We start from the raw sequence: 18,564 nt of genomic DNA, 5'->3' as shown, positions 1-18,564 counted from the left end.
GCGCGTGAAGTTGTGAAGATGAATTATTTAAAAAAAAAAAAGACTGGCACACTCTTTAGATTGCTCTGTAGTATTTTAAACACAACCTCAAAGAGAGACAAGCTAACGAGGAGGTAGGGCGAGAAGAGAGGGGGGAGAAGGGAGGGGGGTAGTGAGAGCAGACAGCAAGGAGGTGGAGGATGCTTAATGAGCCATGACAGAAAGGCAGATGGTGGCTGCGGGTGTGCACGCTCACGTGCACTCAAGCTTTAGGCCATAAAAAGCCTCTGGTGGCACTTTTAAAAGCCACTTACTAAATGTCTTGAAGAGACAGCATGCGCTGTCTCAGGCGAGACCTAAAAAGCAAGGAAATAACGGAAAAACAAAAGAGGGAACAAGGAATAATTGCAGGATTGAAAAAGAACGAGAAAATGCATGAGAGGAAAACGGAGAAAGAAAAAATTTTGACTGTCTAATAATCAGTGCTTTAAATGGGCTGGTACTCACCGGTACGGAGTACCGGCACTTCCAAATTGTTCCACCTTGTGTACCAGAACTTCTCCTTGGCCAGGGAGAGTACCGGTACTCTGGGGGCAGTAGCCAGTCTTATATGACGAACATGTAGCAACGTTGCTTGGACAGGCATTGCTGTGTCCTATGAGACTGGCTACCAAAGGAGCCGTAAATGTGTGTGTGCATTGACAGAATATCCTAGATGGCGGCCAGTACTGATAATGCCCCAACTGAAACAAAACCTGCTGAGATTTTCTATTTACATAACTTCTCTCAATCTTCTGCTGCGCCACCTAGATATCGGAGTGATTACAGCACAGAACCTCGAGGTGAAACGGCCATCCTGTAGTTGAAGAACCAGAACCTTTTGGGCCTGGCGGCGCAGGGTACGCCTTAATCTCCGGGGTTCTCCTGCTCAGCTACACAGAGACACGGAACACTCTGTCAGGCGTTAGAAGATCGGATTTATTAGCTGCAGCTAGTACAGTTATCCCAGAAGTACACAAGGTAGGTTCTCAGGAGACTGCCACTTCACTCCGTGGCGCACAATCTTATATAGCACATACGCGAAATATACATTAACCAAATACACACCCAGAACATATAAGAAAGAGCCAATAAGAAAAGTTGGAAAACAGGACAGAACCAATAGAAAAGGTCTGAAAACAAAGTGTCAGATGACTCGAAGAAACCTCTCCTCCAACTGTGTTTGTCACCCTTCCCTCGAACTAATTCATTAACAGATCTGCAACTAACTTGCAGGTGGCGAGATACGTTTATGTGTGTTGGAGGACAGTTGTGAAACGAGAGAATGCTAGCAGAGGACAGCGAAGGCCAGACGATAAGATAAAGTCAGAAAAGAATAGTGTGAACCAACAGATAGTTGAGACGGGGATTAGAAAAACCAGACAGGGATTAGTGTTCTCGGCCAGTCCTAACACCAGCTTTGTAAATAGAGGCAGAAGGCTTATTTCGACACGAAGCTGCAGGAAAAGCAGAATAGACTTTGTTCGCCGTGCTGCCTGAGTGAAGGCAACACAAAATGGCGGCGGAGCACAAAATGGCGGGTCGATTCGATCACAATCGAAAATCGAGTTCTCTCATAGTAGTTTTGCAATCATGGGAAAAGCAGTTTCAGAACATTTGCTAGTGAAACTAAATACTATCTCAATGAACTTTCTGGTCAGCACTCCTTTTACTTTTGGGCAGCCAGCAGGTAGTGCTACCCATAAAATCCCAATGTAGCACTACGCACTAAATCCCAAATTGGTATGAATTTGAGAAAAGTTTGTGCGCCTTTCTCTTGCAATCATAATGGGCATGTATGAAACATGGGAAATGATGACATTGGCGTGATGAGTGCCTGTAGTCAGGCAGAGTGGAGGGGGATGCCACTGCAACTTGGATATTGCATTTGTAAAAATATTTTTTAGCGAATGATGTGCATGTGTAAGTAAGTGTCTGTGTGAGTACCTACGTTTATGTGTGTTACAGATGTGCACTATGAGCTGCTATGGAAAAAAGTAATTCTATTTCAGCAGATTATGCTGATAACTTTTCAGTGCAATAGAGTTCTGTTCTGCATAGGCTGCTCATCAACACATAATGAATAGTGCATGCCCGATGGAAATATGAATACTTCTTCATATATTGGGACAGTGAAGTTATAGTGAGGCTATGCACAGCACTACATAAGACTCCTACATAAATAAATCAATACTTACTGTGAAAATGCAATCATATCTTATATCAACTGTACAGCTTATATAGAAATTCTTACAACCCACAACCTAAATAGTCCTTTAATAAAACAATGTAACTACTTATGTTACCAAAGGCACCAGGTGTTATGGGAGGGTGCTTGCATTAGTTGAGCTATGCATGACAGCCCAGAAGGGATAGGTTTGATGGTTGGGAGGTACTTCCTAAGAATCCTTCACTCTCATGCCAATAACCTGTTTATTGCTCATTGAAGTCTGTTTCTAAGCGCTGGAGTACATTTAATTATAGGCTGCGCCTTATTGCTCTTCCTGCTGGTCTGATTCCACTTATCTTATCCTTGAACACCAAGCCTGCAAGATCTGTTTCTCCTGCAGCAAATTTACATTTATAAGTCTGTTGCTTTTCAACTGCACCCCGGTGTGTCTGAAAAGGTGGTTTTTTAATGTGTGTCTATTGAAGACTTTCATAATAAATGCACTGACTGCAGTGATGGCAAATATGTATTTTAGGTCTGAGAAAGGAGTCTGTGTGAAAGAGCACCTTAATTCAAGGAGTCAGTATTTCAAGCGGTCAGTGTAGTGGCCAGGGCTCAAAAGGCATACTGTCCACCGAGAGTGTCCTTGGAAATGCTGGGATGTAAGTCCATGCCTGATTCTGCAACCATGGCCTGTAATCTCCCTGTGGTATCTCAGGGCCAGTGTCGTTGAAATAATATACACACAATATCTATTTCTCCTTCATCATTCCCAGATGTACTCCGAGAATATCTTGATCTCATTTGATGCTGGCACCTTGCCCCGCCCCTAATCCCACCTTAAGTCCTGCCTATGTCCACCGCTCAATTTGATGAGTACCTGCACTTATTTTTTCCCATTTAAAGCACTGCTCATAATAGAACATTTGCATGGATAGAAGCAGCAAAGCCTTCCTTATTTGCTTGTAGAAATGCCAGGTGGCGATTTTTCATGTAACACTTCTCTGACTCCTAATTCAACCCAGACGTGATTGATCCAACAAATAACAAGCATATGCAATGCAATAGGTCTCGTATTTGCGAGAGTTTGAGCAATTGGCATTGTAAATGACAATGGCTGTTATTTATCTGTTTTGAAAACCTGCAAGCGGTGCGTAAACATGCACTTAATGCTGATAGTCGTTGCTTACAAGAAGCAAGGATAGCAGTAACTGCTTCTCTTTTACTGCCAGCCTTGCTTCTCGCAAGCAAGGACTATAAGTACCAAGTGTGTGTTTACACACCACTTGCAGGTTTTCAAAACACATAAATACAATCCCAATAGCTAAATCCCTCACAAATATGAGACCTATTGCATTTGTACTTGCTTGACATCTCTTACCAGATGGAGAGACATGTACAAACTCTGGGCCAAGTAGGTGTGGAAAGTCGGACATGGGGACAGGAATAACAAACACTAATACAAGGTACACTAGAGGAGGTAAACAGAAAAATGTACATACATGGCATCACATGCACCACAACTGGGTGGCACAACCTTTGCACAAGGAAGGCAGCAGAAAATGGGGCAAGGAGAACACTTATACTTGGTAAGGGAATCCTGAGCAATTATACTGGGACAAAGATATCTGAACGTCGAGAGACATGACCACCAGGTAAGCAGACTCAAACACTGGGAATTGTAAAACTAGGGACAGGGAACAAATATGCTGGGATACCAGAGACAAGTTATTTGGGATGGCAAAAACACTCACTGCACTGCTAAAGAGGTTAGTGTGTTATACAATTGATTTAAAAACTTTTTTATTGTAGCACAAGAGAGGAGAGATGCTATGGAGGAAGCAAGGAAGTTACAGAAATAAAGTGATGGTTAGGGGAAGGGGCTGAGGTAGGGAGAGCAGCAGAAACGTAATTGGATATTGGTCTGGTGGTTATCTTTCTGATAAAGAAAGTGAAATCTTACATGTCTTTTTTATCTTTGAATATCAGGTTAATATTATGGAAACACTGAGGCTACTACATTAAAGTTCTAGTTATACTCTACCTTTTCTTGGAAGACAACGCTTGGCAGGCTATTGCTTACTTTATTCCAGGCTTACAAATAGACTGCTACAACAGGCTAGTTACTTAAAAATGATCAGTCGGCTTCAGAAGATTCCAATCTAAGCAGCCAGTACAAAGTTTGTGATTTCAATCCTCTGAAAAAAAAGCTGCTAGTGGGTATATCTAATGAGTCCGAAGACCCACTAGGATTAAATAATCTTCCCTTAAGCAAATAATCATTGTTAAACATTGCCAGTTGCTCTAAACTACGCGAGCTAAGATTCTTGAGCTATGTTGCCCCCAGGCGCGCAACGCCCATTGGGCTCAAAGGGCTTCAGTCCCCCCCCTGTCGTGTGTGTCAGCCCAGGCTGAGACAGCTTTCAGGGCACACACAGCCAAACCGGAGTACTTCACAGGTCTTTAAAAGACCATTTACGAGTTAACGAGGCTTTGTTGCTTTCCCCCCCTTCTAAGAGCCCCTGCATCTCCACTCTGTATATTGCTGGAAGAGTCAGCCTCCCCCCCCCGAAATTTGTAGGCATGATGTTACTTGTTGTATCATATATCTGGATGCAATGACAGAATCAGCAAAATACAAGTCGGGCGACACACCATGTGTTGGACTTGGTCTTTTTTTTGGCAGGATCACCCCTGAACTTTTTGCCTTAAGCTCTGACATGGTGGTAGTGGTTTTAGGCCTCTGGGCACTTTAGCACTATGGCCCAGTGTAAAGTGCGTGCCCTCTGAGTGCGTGTGGTGAGATTGGCCTGTCCTCCCATAGGAATGCATGGGGAATATGTGTGTCCATGGTAATTCCTGGTATGAGAGGAGTGCAGGGTCGAGTTTAGTTTGTCTGAACTCGTGAGGATAAATGCTGCGCAATGGTGTGGGCAGATTTATGGTGACTGGTGGAGACATGCCACTTTTAAAAGTTAACCACACAAGATAATGGACGGAATGCTGCACATTGGCAAAACATTCACCCCCAGTCACAGATCTGGGTTTAATCCATCGTTATTTTGCTCACCACGCCACCCCAGTTCAGACATGGCCATATGCAAATCAGTCTTGACCTGTGCCTCATGGGAACAGTCCAGCCCGAACTGCCACGCCATGTCTTCCCTGGACCGGAATCAAGCATCCTAGGACCGGTTTCAGGGTTTCACCCCTCTTCAGCCAGGATAGCTTGACTCCAGTGACGTAGTGAGCACGGGACCCACGTCTGGGCATACCCTTCCCACATAGGGCAAACAGCAAAACACACAAGATGATGGACGGAATGTTGCACATTGGCAAAACATTCACCCCCAGTCACAGATCTGGGTTTAATCCATCGTTATTTTGCTCACCACGCCACCCCAGTTCAGACATGGCCATATGCAAATCAGTCTTGACCCTGTGCCTCATGGGAACAGTCCAGCCCGAACTGCCAAGCCATGTCTTCCCTGGACCGGAATCAAGCATCCTAGGACCGGTTTTGGGGTTTCACCCCTCTGCAGCCAGGATAGCTTGAATCCAGTGGCATAGTGAGCACGGGACCCACGTCTGGGCATACCCTTCCCACATAGGGCGAACAGGAAAACACACAAGATGATGGACGGAATGTTGCACATTGGCAAAACATTCACCCCAGTCACCGATCTGGGTTTAATCCATCGTTATTTTGCTCACCACGCGACCCCAGTTCAGACATGGCCATATGCAAATCAGTCTTGACCCTGTGCCTCAGGGGAACAGTCCAGCCCGAACTGCCAAGCCATGTCTTCCCTGGACTGGAATCAAGCATCCTAGGACCGGTTTCGGGGTTTCATCCCTCTTCAGCCAAAAAAACTATGATTTAGGCCCAGATCTCTGTACGGAGGTGAATGTATGAAATTGTTCTGCATTCTGTCCATCAACTGTTGTTTTTGCATTTGTCACCCCGAGTGGGAAGGGTATGCCCAGACGTTGATCCCGTGCTCTCCATGCCACTGGAATCAAGCTATCCTGGCTGAAGAGGGGTGAAACCCCGAAACCGGTCCTAGGATGCTTGTTTCCAGTCCAGGGAGGACCTGGCTTGGCAGTTCGGCCTGGACTGTACCCATGAGGCACAGGGTCATGACTGATTTGCATATGGCTGGGTTCAAACTGAGACGGCATGGGGAGCAAAAAAACAATGGATTTAGGCCCAGATCTCTGTACTGGGGTGAATGTATGACATTGTTCTGCATTCTGTCCATCAACTGTTGTTTTTGCATTTGTCACCCCGAATGGGAAGGGTATGGCCAGACGTGGGTTCCGTGCTCTCCATGCACTGGAATCAAGCTATCCTGGCTGAAGAGGGGTGAAACCCCGAAACCGGTCCTAGGATGCTTGTTTCCAGTCCATGGAGGACCTGGCTTGGCAGTTCGGGCTGGACTGTACCCATGAGGCACAGGGTCAAGACTGATTTGCATATGGCTGGGTTCAAACTGGGACGGCATGGTGAGCAAAAAAAGATGGATTTAGGCCCAGATCTCTGTACTGGGGTGAATGTATGACATTGTTCTGCATTCTGTCCATCAACTTTGTTTTTGCATTTGTGATCCCAAGTGGGAAGGGTATACCCAGTCGTGGGTCCCGTGCTCTCCATGCCACTGGAATCAAGCTATCCTGGCTGAAGAGGGGTGAAACCCCGAAACCGGTCCTAAGATGCTTGTTTCCAGTCCAGAGAGGACCTGGCTTGGCAGTTCGGGCTGGACTGTACCCATGAGGCACAGGGTCAAGACTGATTTGCATATGGCTGGGTTCAAACTGGGACGGCATGGTGAGCAAAACAAATATGGATTTAGGCCCAGATCTCTGTACTGGGGTGAATGTATGACATTGTTGTGCATTCTGTCCATCAGCTGTTGTTTTTGCATTTGTCACCCCGTGTGGGAAGGGTATACCCAGATGTGGGTCCCGTGCTCGCCATGCCACTGGAATCAAGCTATCCTGGCTGAAACCGGTCCTAGCATGCTTGTTTCCAGTCCAGGGAGGACCTGGCTTGGCAGTTCGGGCTGGACTGTACCCATGAGGCACAGGGTCAAGACTGATTTGCATATGGCTGGGTTCAAACTGGGACAGCATGGTGAGCAAAAAAACTATGGATTTAGGCCCAGATCTCTGTACTGGGGTGAATGTATGACATTGTTCTGCATTCTGTCCATCAACTGTTGTTTCTACTTTGAGAAGTTGGCATTTCTGTATGATGTGTGTCTGCCTGCCTGATGTGAATTGCATGTCTGGCTTGTGATTGACAGGAGCTGAGGGGTGTGGGTGGCTCCAGGAGACAGGGTGAGTCAGCCCAGTGATGAATAGAGAGATCTGCATGCAGATGGGAGGGAGGAGTTCCACCTGGGACCTGAATAGGGCTGTTCCTTCCCTAAACAATGCCGGCTCCGCCCCCTGTGGTGTGTCTGATCACTGAGCCCCCACCTAACAAAGGGGAGAGGAGCTGGGCAAAACAAAGTGCTCCAAATCCCCTGCAAACCAGTTCTGACTGGTATCCTCCAGCCCTGTACAGTGACGCAAAGGGATTTTGCTGATATAAATATAGGGCCTGTGACCCCATGAAGATGTTCAGTGTGCTGTATTTATGCTGTTCCTGCTGGGGCGTGCTGATGCTCTGGCCCAGGGGGAGGCTGCCAGAAGGGCCTGCCTCCCTGGGCTCTGCATTGCCCCTTTATCTTTGAAAACGACTTTCTTGGAGCTCCTAGCGCCTTGTGAGCGCTATGTTCTGGAACCCAGGAGCGAGGAGAGCGTGGGCGGTTGCAGCGCTGCACTGCATATGGAGATGTAGGGAATCCCCAGCATAGGGATTCCCCCAAATTGCGAGGACCAAGCGGGAGCCCACCCCGCTTATTGCATATTTAAGTATGCGAGTGCCCACCCTGCTTATGAGCGAATTTTATCCTGGCGGGTGCCCACCCCGCATTGTCACCGTAGAGAAACTACCGCCGTGGCCCGATCACCTGAAGAGGAAGCCCGGCGCCCGCCTGACTGTGGGCGGGGTGCCAGGCGGAGTGTGGCTGGAAGCGAAGGAAAAGCCGGGCGGTATGCGGAGACGAGGACGGGAGTCTACCCCATCTCCACGAGTTCTGGGGAGCGAAGTCCCGGGTCCCAGGAGGGGGCCCAGGTAAAGAGTAAAGGTGGCCGAGGCTGCCGATGGCAGCGCGGGGCTCCCAGGTGCGAAGGGAAGCCCCGTGCCGTGATAGAAGTGCTGCCGCTCCCGCCTGCGAGGAGAGGAGACCCAGAGCGACGACCGGAGGAGTCCTGCCCGCAGCCAGTGAGTGGGGCTCAGAGATGTTGGTTGGTGTCTGTGCCGATGTGAGGCACAGAGTCAGAGTGGCCCCGTCTGGCAGTGGGCCGCTCCAACGCTTGGGGGCAAGTTTTTTTTTAATGCATAAGAGAGTCTCAGATGGCCCAGTGGCTTGGGGGCTATACCGAGGCACATTGTCGGTGCCTGGGCAGTCCTGCCAAAGAGCGGGCCACCCCAACGATGGGGGCATATGTTTTAGTGCCACGTGGGTTCCAGAGGGCACAGAGGTGCTGGACCCCCTTCATACAAAGTGCCACGAATTGGGCACAATTGAGAGAGAGTCCCTGAGTGGGACCAGAGGCACAGTGAGTGCCAGTGAGTTTCACAGATGCCCAGCAATTAGTGGATAGCTGCTACGTTTAGGTTGGCGCAGTTGCGCCCGTGGATTCCGCTGCACAGGCAGCAGCCCTGACATTATGGACACAGGGCATCCAAGAAGGCCAGTTGGCCAGCGAGACTATGGGGTTAATAGGGCGCCAGGCCCTAATGTGATTTATGTGGTGTTAGGAAATGTGAATCATGTACTAGGATTTACACACCCTGGTTTTATGCATAATGTGTTTATGTATGAGGTTATTGCCTAATGCTTCTAGACATCTGAGAGAATTGCATAATGTGTTTATGCCAGTGAGACTATTTCCTAATGTGAATAATGCTTAGGAGGTTAGGGTCTAATGCGTTTAGACTTATGAGATGATTGCATAATGTGTTTATGCTTGTGAGGTTGGAGCATAATGTAATTCGCGCATAATATGATACTGTGCATAATGTGGTTTATGTTACAGGCTGATGCTGAGTACAGTGGTTACCAGTGATTACTGGTTGTACGTTTATGATATGTTTTACTTTTACTAAGTTCGCTTTGGGATGGTTCTGACAGTGGTCCAGTGGGCCCTGTCAGGTGTAAATAATCCCTTGTAAATATGACCTAGTGCCAGGTGGCACAATGTATATTATGTGAGTACTATTCTAATGTGTTATGAGAATACAAAGGCTATTTTTGATATAACCTTGTGTGGAGTTCCTTTTGTGGTGTGCCTGGGAGGTTGTTGCTGTGCGTGCGCGCAAATGCTTTACACATGGCCTCCGGGATAAGCCTGACTGCACGTGCCAAGCTACCAAGGGGGTGAGCAGGGGTTATCTTTGGCGTGTAACTCCCTTGTCCTGTCTAGAGTGGTGTCTCTGCCTGGCTTTGGCGCAAGCCGTAGCTAACCAGAGATCCCATTTCTTTTTTTTTAAGTTAGGTACATTTTTATTGAAGATAAAAAAGCACAGGAATACAAATGAGAAGAAAATCAATAAGTATATAAGAGTAAGCGTACAGGCAAATATAAAGTAGTAGTAAAACACTAAGCAAATATTATATATAAAAAGGTAATATACTCTATAAAAAGAGATAACAATGTGGATAATAACTGAAGGCTATAACAAAAATTAATTGTAATATAATAGTACACAAAGAACCAGAGGACCTAAAGAGACTGAGTAAAAAAAAAAAAAAAAACTGTAAAAAATAGGTTAAGATTTTTTTATCAAAAAAAGGGAAAAAGAGCAAGAAAACAAAAGAACAGAGAGAGGAGAGAACGAGAGAGAAAGAGGAGAAGGAAAGGAGAGAAAGAGGATTATGATGTTGGTGATAGAAAAGATGTAAAGGGAAGCCACAATAGATCAGATTTAATTTGTAGATGAATGGAGGATTGAGGAATGGAGGCAATTCTATGCTCATCACATATAAAGTTCCACCAATGAAAAGAGGATAATTTAGAATTGTCTTTCCAACAAATTAATATAACTTTAAAGGCCATAGCAAGGAATAAATCCAGTAATGGTGAAATAGGATTCGCATTATCAAAAGCTGGTGACAAAGTGCCTAAAAACACATTTTGGAGAGTAAGTTGTAAGTTATAGGAAAAAATCACAGCACATTTTGACCAAATAGCATTCCAGAAAGCATAAACCTTAGGACAGTAAAATAAAAGATGCAATAAAGACCCTTCAGCAGAAAGGCAAGACCAACAAGATGCTGAGACAGAGTGATTAACTTTATGCAGCAAGACAGGAGTAATAACAACTCTATTGTAAATGAAAAATAGTGATTGAGTGAGACTAGCAGCTTTAGATGTCTTAAAAATTTTCAGCCAGAACTTGTCCCATTGTGAGATAGAGAGAGTCAAAGAGAGATCCAATTCCCAATCCAATTCAACCTTAGACTTATTCCGAGTGACTATAGGGGAAGATAAAGATTTATAGATGAAAGAGGCAGTAGGAATAATGTCATTAGAGATTTGATACAAAGAAGAATCAGGAAGAAAAGAAGTAGGAGCTGGCAGAGAGAGGAAAGACAGAAAACATCCCTGAAGAATTGGAGCTAAAGTATCATATTGCTTAATACACGAGTCAGGCAAATGAAAAGATTCTTGCAGCTGATGGAAGGAGAGAATTACATTATTGGCAAACATTTGATGTACATAAAAAAGACCCTTCTCTTTCCATTGTTTGTAGTAAAATGATTTGTGACGAAATTTGATGTGTTTGTTAAACCAGAGTGATGACGCTAGAAAAGATTGGTAGTTAGTAAATGACTTAAAGAAAAGTGTGCGTAGCAAAACTTGAGAGTGTTTCAAAATAGGATATTTAGAAATAAAAGTACAGTTAGACATGTGTACAACATCACGTATTGAAAAATAATTTAACAGTGAGCTTTCAACAGCAACCCATGGAGGCATAGGTAAATTTTGATAATCCTCAGACAGAGCAAAGAATTGACGAATTAAAAATGCATCATGGTATAAATTAAAATCAGGAAATCTCACCCCACCCTCATTTTTAGGACGAATCAGTTTAGATAAGGCAATACGTGCATGTTTGTTATTCCATAGAAACTTGGAGCATATTGAATTAATTTGAGTAAAATAGTATCTAGGAATTTTAAATGGTAACATTGACAATATAAATAGAACCTGGGGGACAATCATCATTTTAATTGTATCAAGTCTGCCCCACCAAGAGAGAAACAAAGGGGACCAAAGATTTAACAAGTTAGTAATCTTAAGTTGTAGGGAAGAAAAATTATGAAGTAGTGTATCACGGATGTTGGGAGAGAACCAAATGCCGAGATATTTAATTTTTTGAGGACACCAGATAAAACTAGATGTCTCAAACATATACCTGAAACAGGAGGGATTTAAGGGAAGGACTTCAGTCTTAGAGAAGTTTAATTTGTAACCTGAAACTTTAGCAAAAGACGAGATTTCCTGTAAAAAGGGGGGTAGGGAGGATTCAGGGTTTGACATATAAACAAGAACATCATCAGCATATGCAGACAACTTAATTTGTGTAGACTTAAAACTGAAACCGGTAATGAGAGGGTTATTCCTAATACGTTCCAAAAATGGCTCTAAACATAACAGGAACAGTAATGGGGATAGAGGGCAGCCCTGACGTGTACCTCTTTGCAGGGAGAAGTAGGGGGAAGAGAGACCATTAACCAAAATACAAGCTTTAGGATTAGTATATAATAATTTTACAAAAGAAATAAATTTCGGGCCAAAACCAAACCATTGTAATGTATGAATCAAAAAGTCCCAATTAACACGGTCAAAGGCTTTTTCTGCATCTAAGGATAGAGCAGCTAGCGGGGAAGGGTATTTTTTGCTAAGGGCAATAATATTGGAAAACATCCTGGCATTATCAGATGCCAATCGACCCTTAACAAAACCAACTTGGTCAGGGTTAATGAGTATAGGGATAATTTTCTCTAGACGAGACGCCAAGATTTTTGCAAAACTTTTACAATCATAATTAATTAGGGAAATAGGACGGAAATTTTTGCAGTAGGATGGATCTTTACCAGGTTTGGGGATTACAACAATAAGAGCTTCCAGAAAAGATCCACATGCCCGGGAATTGGAAATAAAAGAATTAAAAAGTTCAAGTAATTTAGGAGCGAAAATGGAGGAAAAAGCGGAAATTAATTCAATTGAAAAGCCATCAGGGCCAGGAGCTTTTGCTTTCTTTAAGGATTTAAGAGCATCATTCAATTCTTGTAGGGAAATATCTTCTTCCAGGGAATGGAAATCATCTTGGGAGGTTATAGGCTTAGGGATATCATGAAAAAAAGAGACAAAATCTTCCTTAGAGGGATTGGTAGTTTCAGTATATAAGAGCTTGTAAAACGATTGAAACGAGGCAATGATATCCGAATCAGATGAGAGGAGTGTATCATCCAACTCTGAATGAATGGGACCAATAACTTTTCGTTCTGATTTAATTTTTAGATAATTAGCAAGTAATTTCCCAGCTTTGTTTTGGCCACCATGATATTTCGATTTAATCTTAAGGAGAACATTACAGGCATCCTTAGTAACAATCTTATTTAAAGTGGATTTAGCTTTGATTAACTCTTGCAATGATAAAGAAGATTTGGAAGAAAAATAAGTATGTTCAAGCAGTTTTATATGGGATAAAGTTTCTTTATATTTAGTGTGTAGTAACCTTTTCTTCTTAGAGGAATAAGCAATAGTGAAGGCTCTAAAAGATGCTTTAAAGGCATCCCAGTTGTTGTGCAAGGAAGTGTCTAGGGAATTATTAAAGGAAAAGAATTCCTTGATAAAGGCAGACGCTTCTAAAATAAAAGTATGATCTGATAACAGAAAATTATTGAAGCGCCATCTGCCCTGTTTACAGGTGGTGAGGGATAGATCAATACGGGTGGAGACAGGAGCATGGTCGGATATAAAAATGGAACCAATGTCGGAGGACAGGAGACAGGGTAACAGTGCTTTAGAGACAAGTATATAGTCAATACGGGATCTAGTATGGTGAACGGGTGAAAAAAATGTAAACTCAGAAGTATCAGGGTTGCACGTTTTCCATGAATCAAATAGAGGGCGGGAGGCAATGGCAGTTTGGAATGACTTGTGGGATTTATCAGGTTTGAACTTGCATTTGGATTGTCTGTCTGTGAACGGGTCTAACCAATTATTGAAATCACCACCTACCACAAGATTAGGATTGGACAGGGATAGGAGTTTCAACTTTATAGAATGCCAAAAATCCGGATCTGGTTTAACAGGCCCGTAAATATTGAAAAAAACAATCTGTTTCTTAGCTATGATAACCTCAGCCAATACCCAACGACCATTTTGATCACATTCAGTAGATAAAATTTGAGCATTAATAGATTTGTGAAACAAAATAGCAACACCACCATGACGATCTGCAGCCGGGGAGAAAACAATTTGATTAGCCCACTGACGTTTAAGTTTAAGAGATTCTGAGTCATTGCAGTGGGTTTCCTGTAAAAAAGCAATCTGGGTGTTAAGTTTAGCAAGATGAGACAATACCTTCTGACGCTTGACCGGGTGACCCAGACCACGAACATTCCACGAAACGACATTAACCATTCTTCTGGACGGAGGGGAACGTACAGACATAGGACCACAAAACTGCAAAGGTGACAGAAAAATATAAAGTAAGACAGGTTACAATAGCAAAAACAAAGGACATAATCCTGAAAAAAACACCAACGCAAGAAGATAGAAGAAAAAGCATGGAGAAAAGAGGAAAAGAGAAATAGAAATAGATGAAAGAGAGAGGAGAATACAAAAAAAGGAGCAGGTGAAGAAGAGTAGACAGATCAAGGAAAAACATCCAGATCTGTAAAAAAAGAAGATCAAAGAACGGGGAGCATAGTGACACCGAGAACATGGACCACCATGAGACCAGAGGGAGAGAACAGTAAAATGTACTAAAACCTCACAAGTAGAGAGCTGACAGAAAAACAAGAAAGGAATATAAGCAGATCAATATAACAATAAAAAGAAACAATCCAGCAATAAGGAAGCCATCATGAGCCAGTGTCCATGCCATGTGCAGAAAAATTCTGTAGAAACAGTTTGAGTTTTTCCGGATCCTCGAAGGAGCGCGTGCGACCTTCATGAGTAATTTTGCACAGGCAGGGATGAAGAATTCCATATTGAATGTTATGTTGACGCAGCTGAGGTCGTAGAGCAAGAAATTCTTTACGTCTGGCATTGGTAGCGTTGGAAACATCTTGAGAAATAAAAATATTATGGCCAGACCAGGAAAGACGGCGCTTGATTCTGACAGCTTTCAAGACTTGCATAAGATCGGTGAACTCCAGGAAAAGCATTATAATACCACGCGGTTTGTTAGCAGATGGTATAAGCCGACCCAATCGGTGAGCCCTTTGAATGTTAAGAGGATTTGATGAAGGTTGAAGATCTAAGAGCTCACGAAGGAAGTTCTTTAGGAACGAAACTAGATCAGCCCCTTCAACATTTTCCGGCAGGCCAAAAAGGCGAAGGTTGTTTCTTCGATTGCGATTTTCAAGATCCTCTGTATGGAGCTTTAATTTAAGAACTTCCTGTTCAAGAAAAGGGATCTTCGTGGAGATATCCTGCAAATCACTGACCCGTTGTTCAAGATCTAGCACCTTACTTTCCATAACAATCCATCTTTCCTCAATTTGTTTAAGTTTGTCATTAGTAGCGGACATGAATGGCTGGAGGCCACGAACCTCATCCAAGATGGAGTCCAGGACAGGGTTCTGTGAAGATAAAATCGGTGAAGGCGGGTCGTTTTTGTGCCTTTTCGGTTTTGTACCAGAGCTAGAAGCTCTAGGCACATGAGGGTCGTTTGACATCCTGGAGCGGTAGAGAGTTCAGGATACAGTAATCCGAAAGCAGGAAAAGCCTAGCGATACTATTAACGTGGGCTAGTAGCAAATTCAGCAGAAGCAGGAACACGACTTAGAAGTCTAATATGTAATAAAGAATCCTGGAGCAGTTAGTCCATTTGAATACTAGAACACAGTACAACAAGACCCCGCCATGACTGGACTTGGCACAATGATGACGAACGGAAAAATGCCTCATGAAAACAGCAAGCAATTGAGGTGACCGCAGCTGAGGAGGGAAAAACACGTCATGAAGAACATAAGTAGGAAAGACTCATTGGCTGGAAATCCATGGAAAAAGAAAAAACCACAAATGCAGCAGCAGGAGGCGAAAAGAGGCAGCAAAACTGCCCTTGAGGAGCATCAGGCCATATGTATGAGCATTTGTAGACAAAAAAGAGACAATTCCTTAGTACAAAGTTAAATAATGGAAAAAGAGCCGAGCACCGCAAAAAAGACATACAAAATGGCGGACGCTCGCATCTTAGAGGTAAATACCAGCATCAAACTGTGAAGAGCCACTTAAACTGATGAAAAGGGCGTTAAAAATTACTCATTGTACTGTATTGTACTGTCCACATCATAAAAATGTAGGAATGGCCAAATGAGAGACATGAACAACCAGGCAGCGAACATTTGAGGAGGGAGAAGCCAGAAAAATCGGAACGCGAGCGCCGCGCTTCAAAATGGCGGACGCTCGCGTTATTATGAGGAAATATTCACCGCCGCAGCTCCCAGGGCGAAAAACAACGTAGAAGCCTCCATTCGCAGCCCGCTGACTCACCGACCCATCATGGATACGGAGACGTCTTCCAAGCGGGAAGAGGTGGCGTCCGAGGGTGGAATAGCAGCAGAAAAGCTCCGCGTCCCAACGGAGCTCACGGGAAAGCCGCCATGTCGCTGCGGCGTCCAAGCCACGCCCCAGAGATCCCATTTCTAACACCATGCTAAGCACAAATTTTAGCTTATGTGTTTTTAAGCCACGCCCTTAATTTCATTGGCCACGCCCCTTCGAGAGACAGCCCCAGTTTTTTCATCCCACTTAAAGACCTGGATAGCGCAGTTACTTTGAATATTACGGCAATTGGGACCACATAGCCACCCATTCCCTGGTCCCTTTTAGCTTTCCCTTTCCTCATTTCCACCTTGTGTTATTTTTTCGTGCCGGAACCGAACTGGTTATTACCAATTTGGTGAAAATATGATGAAAGCCATTCCTGACGAAAGACATTTTGGGGAGTAGGCCTTTTGGTTCTGGATGTAAAAGTTTTTTAGTTTTTTTTTTAAAGAGGACTAACAACTGGGGAATATGAAGGTGGACTGTAAATAGTGACTAAAGAACAGAGTGAAAGACCAGCGTATCCGTCTTTGTACTATTTCTTCCATGACCAGAGGCCTGCACCTCTCGGATACCCATTTTTGCCCCAAATTATGCGAATGAGCATCATTTTTGGTAATTTCGGGTCAGAAGAGTAACACGAAATTACACCGATAATTCCAGCGTAATTAAAATTTCACTCAGATTTTATACACATGCAGGAAGCCTACAGAAGCAATAAAAGCATGTCAAAGTTTACCTTTTGTGTTTTTGTTCCCTCCAGAAACAAATTTGTTACAGAAAAAGCAGAAAGGCCAGTCTGCAGCAAAGAACAATGTGGTATGTTTTTATGTTCCTTTCACAATCGTTAAACAGGGGTCAGCCTTCAGCGCCAGCCGCGTCCAAGTGCTCACAAAACCTCGGCAGAGCGATCAATCGTGCACCCAATGAGGGGTGCATTGGACAGAATCGAACCGTGACGTCGACTCTGACGCCAATTGAAGTCTAACATTAGTGGCCATGGAATTAATTGCAGTAACAGCCAAGTCTTCCAAGAAGTTATTTATAGACAACTGCACCATTACCATAGACAATCCTTCCAATGTAAGCGTTGGCTTTATATAGTAACACGTCGATCAATGGCTCTTACGAATCTATGTGGGCCCCACATGAGCTCCAGGCTGTCCTACCCAAGTCAGTGCCAGGGAGACATTAGTATTCAGTCTGTCAAATAACAAGGCCGGCTGTAAAATAACAGGAAAAACATGGCGTTCTGCTGAAAGATGAATGAAGTCACTGCTGCCTGATAAGAACTGTGCTGTGCGCGCAAGCCGTATGCGTGCACATCGCCTGTCTTAACGCGTGCGTGCACACCTGTCCGGGCGCATGCACATCTCCTGTACCCCTTCGCTACCAAAACCGAGGACAATAGATCTCGCCAAGGTGTGCAGCTCATGCGCTGGGTCGCTAGGCGAGACCTAAAAAGCTAATAGTGTTCTTCCTTATTCTTGTCCATCACTAGAACATCAACCTCAAAATAGATCACCCCTCCAACATCATCAAGAAGTTCCATCATAAGCCTCTGGACAACCACAGTGGCAGAAGGCAATCCAAAAGATATATGACAGAACTGAAAACACACAGAGTGTAATAAATGCGGTGAGTGCTCTACTTAGGGGATGCAGGTTCACCTGGTGAAAGACAACAATAAATCTAATGTGAGAACCATTTAACTCCCATTGTGACTGCTAACATTTTATTTATTTTAGGTAAAGGAAACTGGTCTATGAAGATATTTTTTATCAGTCAACGAAGGTCAAAGCACAATCTCACCTAGCCATTTGCCCATCGATCCCCAACATGAGGCAAAATCCCCTCAGATGACTGACAGTTTCACTTGTATTAGTCACAACAAATTCCCAAGTGGTTGATGATGCTTGACTTGATCATTCACAATCAAGGGTATGTCTCCCATGTGTGTATTTGGGGCACAGTCACTGACTTCAGCTTACTCCTGTGCATAATGCCATTTAACTTGCCAATCTTCGCATTGAATACATTAGATACATTTTCTAATCCCCACTTCCTGGCATTCTTACTATCCCCCAAAATAATCACCTGTTCCACACAACTGGGGTCCAGGACAATATGTAGCGATCTTTGGTCCTACCACCCTAATAAAGTTCTACTTTTCTTGTCCATGCACAGTCTGTTCTTATATACAAGTTTGTAACTGCCCAATTGTTCACCTTTAATATTCAATACAGCTTCCTTTTGTTATCACCCTTAGTTCCTTTCTCATCACTATCCGACAATTTGGAGATGACCTCTGTCACACAGGCCACTTGCTATTTCGACCCTTCCTCTTAAAAAGCCTTGCAAAATGCTCTACTACACTCCAAAGATTTTGCGTTACATGCAGGGTATTTCACACGTTGTACTGCATAGTTGAAATTACCCTAACAATATTATTTTGACGTTTCTTTTCTAAATTG

At 43.8% G+C, this 18,564-nt stretch overlaps 1 protein-coding gene across 1 annotated transcript in view; it reads right to left on the bottom strand.

The window, feature by feature from the left end:
* The window catches only part of RWDD3 (RWD domain containing 3), a 398,702-nt gene that overhangs the window by 312,976 nt on the left and 67,162 nt on the right, over positions 1-18,564 (bottom strand). The window contains exon 2 of the mRNA XM_085601850.1: positions 13,898-13,999. The gene's annotated coding sequence lies outside the window, so the exon portion shown is untranslated. The remainder of the gene's footprint in view (positions 1-13,897; positions 14,000-18,564) is intronic.

The sequence above is a fragment of the Triturus cristatus genome, chromosome 4_2 (genome assembly GCF_964204655.1).
Source record: "Triturus cristatus chromosome 4_2, aTriCri1.1, whole genome shotgun sequence".
In the NCBI taxonomy this organism is placed as follows: Eukaryota; Metazoa; Chordata; class Amphibia; order Caudata; family Salamandridae; genus Triturus; species Triturus cristatus.
This window is presented reverse-complemented; position numbering and strand designations above follow the sequence as displayed.